The sequence below is a fragment of the Oratosquilla oratoria genome, chromosome 18, assembly GCF_046742065.1.
Source record: "Oratosquilla oratoria isolate Oo_2021 chromosome 18, ASM4674206v1, whole genome shotgun sequence".
Classification (NCBI taxonomy): Eukaryota; Metazoa; Arthropoda; class Malacostraca; order Stomatopoda; family Squillidae; genus Oratosquilla; species Oratosquilla oratoria.
In genome coordinates this window covers 21,760,188-21,767,521 of record NC_134794.1, presented here as the reverse complement: position 1 = coordinate 21,767,521, position 7,334 = coordinate 21,760,188, and positions in this window count along the sequence as shown.

The window sequence follows — 7,334 nt, the reverse complement described above, 5'->3', positions numbered from 1 at the left end:
ACTTTTTTTTATTCAATACTTGAATATAATGCTGCAACCTTTGCTTTTTTTTTTATTCACAGTCTTGATAATGTACTTATTTCCACACACTGCAATCACAAGTGGAAAGTTTTCAAACCAAACAGTTGAATTAAAGTGATGTGACATGAGGATATGAGAGTTTCATTTATTGGCTCTTATTCTTGGTTCACTATTTGAAATTTGTACATACTTGTTGAACTCGACAAGATGGACTTGGGACCTTCTTTGGTGGACAGGTTTACCACATATACATTTTTAGAATTGTAACTTGAAGAAATCCTAAACACATTGCCACAAAATAGATAAAAGTAATAATCATATCACTGCTGTGGCAGTTTTCAAGATCCATCAACACCCTTGCCTCCATCTGGAGCTGTAAGGGGCAGACAAGATCTCTGGATCAAGCTCAATATATCTTGCAAGTTCTGACTATTTCCTCTACTGTGGAGGGATGTGGTTCTCCTTCCAGGAGGATTGCTAACTTTTGCCTCACCATCACCTAGTTGGTGACCCCTGGGATCATCCCCCAATCAGAAAGTCTGAGCTAGGTGCAAGGTAGTAACTAATTGGTGGTATACTTTGTCATTGTTAGGTGATCTGCCCACCAATAACCCCCATACATACTGTAAATACCTCGGAAAAAAATCCCACATCAAGTGGAACCACAATGGCACAATTGCATTTAGGACACCATCTGACATTAAAATGGTACCAACACAGAGTGGGCCTGCCACAAATTCAAAGTGCCCCAGACCACCACACAGGACATGCAACACCTTTTAATACAGTGGCCCACCATAACAATCTAGACACAAGACAACAACACAATATATCTTCCCAGAGTGACTTGTGGTCCCACCCAGAGGCTGGTGTTGGTTACCTGAAAGCTGCAGGTCTTCGGCAAGGGAGGTCAGGGGGCAACAGATTGTCTGATTGATTAATCATTGTTATAACTTTCCCTTTCAATCTTTGTTCTCATGTACTTACAGATCCACTGGCAATGGTACATGACAGTATAGGTAGAAGGTGACTTCTGGGAGTCACTAGCCATAATCCACATTGGCAGTAGTGGCTTGTGGTAAGGTGAAGTTAGGGGGACTGCAGACATGCAGCACCATGTTGACATGCACCATATTACCATGCTGTGTTCTCTAGATACAATGACTAGTTTCCTTGAATATTGTGTGTATCCTGTGTCACACATCTGCAGTCCCCCCTCCCACTTCATCTCTCCATGAGCTGTTGCTGCACTTGGGGGCAGTGCATATCCAGTGGTTATCTGGTACTGGGATTTAGGTAGCAGTATGGCTTGGAAGCCACGTGTATGTCTAAGCGACCATCTTCAGGATCCAGTCTGTTCATTGTGCATAGTGAAAGTCTTGTAAAAGTGCCTTTGAGGGGTTACCCCTAGGAGGATAATTAATTGCTACCTGGGAGGATTAGTGGAAGGTCCAGTGAAATGTGGCCCCATTCAAACTTATTCTTATCAATGGGAACTTGAATCCAGAACCTAAATGAAAAGTATATTCTTTGTCAACCTTTGTTGGTGCTCAAATCCAAAATGAACCACAAGCAATATTTAAGGACAGTGTGTGGGAGTAGTCAACATCCCACAATTACAGAATTGCACAGAATCAGAAATCTTGAATGGATTCTCGGAACTCTGAACAAAAGTTTACTGTACAAAAAGAATAACAGTGTAAAGATCTTGGTACCTGCACTGATAACCTTTGCCCATCCCCAGTTCCTAACCTACCTTTATGTAGGCTACTTGAGATGACAAAGTATTATCCATGCCCACACTGCTTTGTCGCTATGTGGTTCCAAGGATTTTGAGCCTTGATATAATAAGGGTTGTTGCAAGTAACGTCATTTGATAGGCGGAACTAAGTTTGGGCATTGTGCTGGCATGAGGAATTGTGTGTAGGCATTAGATCCATCCTTGACTGCAGTACATTTTTGGTCTCTTGTCCTATAGAATGGATATCAATTCACTAGAATTGGTATAGAGGAGAATGACCAAAATGATACATGGGCTCAGAAATTTACCTTATGAGGACAGGCTTAGGTATCTTAATTTACACTTTCTAGGAAGGGGGATGCAGACAAGGTCATTGAGATAACAGGGCAGGACATGCACTAGTGGATTTGAATTGGACAAATTTAGATTTAAGAAGGAAATAGGCAAGAACTGGTTTTACCAGTAGAGTGGTCAACAAATGGAATAGACTTGGTAACCATGTAGTGAACGCTGAAATTATTGGTTGTTTTAAGAAAAAGTTGGACAACTTTATGGATGGGGATGATAACTGGTAATAGACAAGGAACTGCCTAGTGTAGGCATTATGATGTCTTGCAGTCTCCTTCATTCTTATGCTATTATTGTTGTTTCACTTGTCAGTATCAGTATTTTGGGTTCCTTGGGAGCAATGGGCCTCATGCAAGAAACCTGGGGCGACAGAATGATTGGCTGTATTTTGGGTATACCAAACAGCAGTGCTGCTGTCTAACAGGTACATGTATATACTGTCTGGCCACCATACATAATTTCCCAAGCCAAAGCCTGCCAAATGTAAAAACTGGTCAAAATCATGTAGCAACCTCTTCACACAGCAAAGTGTACTGCTCTGAACATGAAATCCTCTGCTTCTGAGACTTAGAAAATAGGTTCCAACATGCAAAAATCCTGGCAATATCTAAACCCAAATGTGACCCCCTCTAGCATTTCTGCCCCAAAAGCTATGCCAAACTAGGTCACAAACACAAGGACCCACTGCACAGTCCCTTTCTCCCTCCAGTCCTACCCATTGCACTATATAGCCATCCTTGGAGAACTGGTAGGTGTGGTAGAAGTAGGCAATAGGACTGAGGGATTAAAAAAAAGGGGAGAGGAACTATGAGGTGGCAGGGATGGGAAAGAATTGAAATGAGGGGTGTAAAGAGAAGTAGGGAATGATCACTATGTTGTAGGTCTAGTATAACCGACAATACAAAATCAAGGTCAAGTATGCATAAAGATAGATGGAGTTAAAAGGCAAAAGATGGGAATTAAAAAGAAGGGAGGTTGCTGTTATGGACTGTGGTTTACCAGTTCTTTTGTCCTTGTTGATAATCTTACACCAAAGTAAGGAGAATTAAGTCCACTTTTTGGGATGTGATGGTATCTCCTCGAGGGTTTTGGCATTAATTCTTTTGTAAAAGGTAGTGGGGAGGTAACTGAAAGATCAGATAGAGCAGATAAGTGGATAATGTAGGAATTATGGTAGCAATAGCTTTAGGGAGGGTATGGGTTAAGTGATAAAATTAAGATACTAAGTTGTACCAAGATGTGTTACTCCTTGTTTGGCTTGAAGAAGCAGGATGGTTAAGAGGTATAACCTAATGTAGTTGGGTTTGAATTGTTGAAGGAGTAGGGTTTTGGACTGGGCCCCAGATCTCCTATCAACTTCAAGTGTGCAGGTAGAAATACCTATGTTTTATAATGGCTGATCATCATACACCAAAAACTTTGCAAACAGAGTATGTCAGTGCTCAGTCCTATACCCAACATTTCAGAAATACAAATTCTTCTTATGCAAATGATGTAACAATTACATGCACACACCACAAAGCCACAGAAATACTATAGCCTTGCCTCAACACACTCAATATCTGGTTCACTACAGACTCAAAATAGCTCCAACCAAATCCACAGCCATGCTTCTCACCAGCTGAACAGCAAAACACATACATACCATGTCTCTTTATCAACAACACACTCATACCACACACACCCAAGATTCTTGGTGTAATATACAATACCTCCATGTCATTCAAACAACACATCACAAACATAAAGACAAAATGCACGCCTAGACTTAATGCATTTTAATCAATTGTAGATATAACATATGGACAAAACAAAGAAACTATTACTAGTGTCAAACAATATGTACATAAGAATGAAGGAAACTTCAAGAGACCATAAGGCCTACATTAGGCAGTTCCATGTCCATTACCACAAAGATGATGACCTTGAATATGTTCATTCTATAAGACGAGACCAAAACTGTACCACATAGTCAAAGATGGGTCTAATGCTAGAGTTTGATAATTACCTCTGCACTTCTATTCGTAACCATCTTAGCAATGAAACCTAATGCTCTGTTAGTTTTATTCCTGGTGCTAATGCACTGTCTCCTGGATTTAAGGTCAGGACTCACTAGAACACCCACATTTCTCTTGCTCTGTTTTCTCTAAAAATGTGTTATCTAAGCTATATCTGTTTTCAGGCTTGTGTAGCCCTATGTTTAACATGCTGCACTTTGAGATATTGAAGTCCATTTTCCATTTCACCAACCATGTGAACAATTTGTTAAGATCATCCTACAGAATCTCGGTGGCGTCTCCTGCTCAGTGATAAATTATACAAGGCCCGTATGGGCCCATAATCTCACTAAAACACACCACAACACACTACAGACTATATAGAACAAAGCCTTAAAGACATTACAGGCTGCACATATTAACACGAACAGACCATCTACACCATGAAATGAGTCCTCAAAGTCAAGGATCATCTTGACATGAGAGGCACACAAACACTTGCTGCACCCTCCACAAACATAGTCCACCCACTGTACTACATGGCAGAATGGCCACACACACACACACACACACACACACCAAGAAACATCAGAACAACACCCAAATACCTCTATCACACAAAAAAACTCCTCTCTCCCTGCACATCTACCAGACACCAGCCTCCAGAAGCATACCTATAATCACATCACTTACTGTTCCATGAACAACCTGAAAGACAATACACTGCTACATACCAGACTCCCTGATATCCATCCTTCTGAATCCTCCTGGCCAGACTGCAATGAGGCCACCATTCAGCCCTTCTAAGTTACCAGAAGAGGCTGGATAATCACATCACAGATAACTGTCCAGGATGTAACACTTCACCACATACAATACAACACATTATGGAAGACTGCATTGTACTCAATCATGGATGCCAACAACACAATATACACTATAATGGATTTCTAGGAAAATCTCGTTCCAGCTTTGGCATTCTTCAGGGAGACAGGACTGTTCAGCCAGATACTCTAGGGAATGACAACAACCACCCAAGTGCATTTCCTCCAACTAATCATATACTGTAAGTATAACTGACAACAAAAGACTGCTCCCTTCCTAATACTACTAGAAGCCAGTGACATCTAGGCTGCTCCACACTGATACAGTAGTCCCAAGGAGATAGTTGGGAGGACCTAAGGGCCACTGCCAGCCACTGTGGGGCTCTGGGTTTCCGGTCCGCAAAACCAGAAGCAACAATTAGTCAACTAATTTATTATTGTGGCCACAAAAGTTTGGGGGAGGATGGCTCCCCAGCCAGATGGAGAAAAAGCTGGCAATGTTTATACCTTTTCTAGCATCTTTCTAATGTGGGGTGAATAGAGTAGATCCTGAAAAGAGCTGCTCAGATATCAGCAGTCAATGCAGATTGACCATTAGGCGTACCCTGCCCCCATACATATTGGGACAAGAGGCTTTCAGAGACCTTTTGCCCTCCACTGCCATGTCCCTTCACTACACAATCTGGGTTATTAATAGGAGAGGTCAAAGACGTTTGTGTAGCGTGAAGCAAAGATTACAAGGACATATTATACAGCCAGCCACTCAATTGCTAGCATGGACTCTTGAAATGCTGGTATCAAGGGAAGGTAGCATGCTAACTGTGAGAAGCCAGAGGCTATACTAGTCTAAGTAGAGGCTTTGATGCATACATTCTCTACTCTCCCAAGTTAAGGATTACTGGAGGTGAATCCTCCTCAAAGTAGAGTTGAGTTAGACGTTATGCAAATGGTAGGAGAATAAAAGCCGTCTAATGGTATTACTCTTGTTCTTTTAGAAAAAAGTTTTCTTTAGATTTATAGAAAAGAATACTTTTTCATTTTACTTCTTTGCACACTTGCCTCAACAGAGGTTACATATGTGTGAAAAGCAAATAGTTTTATCCATATCAGCAGTTTTCACAACATAATTATTGCACTATATGGTAACTTGTTCAAACAAAATGTATTATGAAAAATAAATATTGTATATTAATAACTAATACATTGTTGCCTTGAATTTCATTGACAAGAAACCTGCAGCCATCAATGGTCTTTTGAGTCCTCCCTCAAATCTTTCTGGGAAGAAATGTTCAACTGTTATGTGTTTTATGAGTGTGGATCTGTTTTTATGCCGGTGGCTTCACTCAGCTGAATAGAATTGCCCATCAGCATGAACAAATGTATAAGTTAAGAAGAATAGTGATGGGTGACAATTATATAAAGCTTGCCATCTTTTAATGCTTGGCATAATATTGGGTCCAATTAAGCTGAAAGTTAGAGATTTATTTATATCTGTCTATAAACCAAGATTTTTCCCTCTTATAAGGGGAGGTAGCCAAGTCAAAAGGCAAGTACCCACTCCCATCCACCACCCTTTCCTCCTCCTCATCTTAGCTCCTTATGGATGATGGGTCATCCCTATATCCCACCTGCTGCCCTGGGCCACATGAAATGCAGTAAGACACAGCACATCCACAGCAAGGCTGCTTCACTCAATTGGTGACTCTCCCTCTCTGTCCCCTCATGCAGAAAAATAAGATGGGAAGAAATTCCTTTGGACTGTGTCAAAATATCATTCATACATAACCACTCCCTAACCTTGCATCACAGTATCATCAATACACAGCTATTCTCCACTCATCCCCATCTCCTGCCTTGCTCAACAGATTCCCCTCTTGTTTAGCACTTTTCACCCTATCCATCCACCTCATCCCCTCAAGTTCACTCTCTCCACCTCTACCTTCCACACCTCTTTTACTAATCTCTCTGCTCATGTAGATAACTGTGAAACCAGTAATCATTATTTGACCCACATAACTCTTGGGCTACATGAATCATTTAACCTCTCCTACATTAATGCTCTTAATAGAATGAACTGGTAGGTTCTAATTCTCTTGTGCCTCCTTACCTTACCTTACTGAATTGATTGTTATGTGACTTCGTCAACCATGATTTTTTTGGCTCGAAGGCCAAGCGCCGGAGCCGGTAGGCCATTCAGCGCCTTCGTCAACCATGGAGCACCAACTTCCCCTATCTTCCACCAGCCACACCATCTGTGCCACAGTTCATGAATTTTACCCTCTGGTTTCCTCTTGCTCTCTTCCCTTCCACTCTTCCAAGTAATCAATCTCTCTCTAATTCTCCACCTCTTAGGATATGCCCCTCCTAAAGCTTTGAAATAAATTTTGATTAATACCAAGGTAT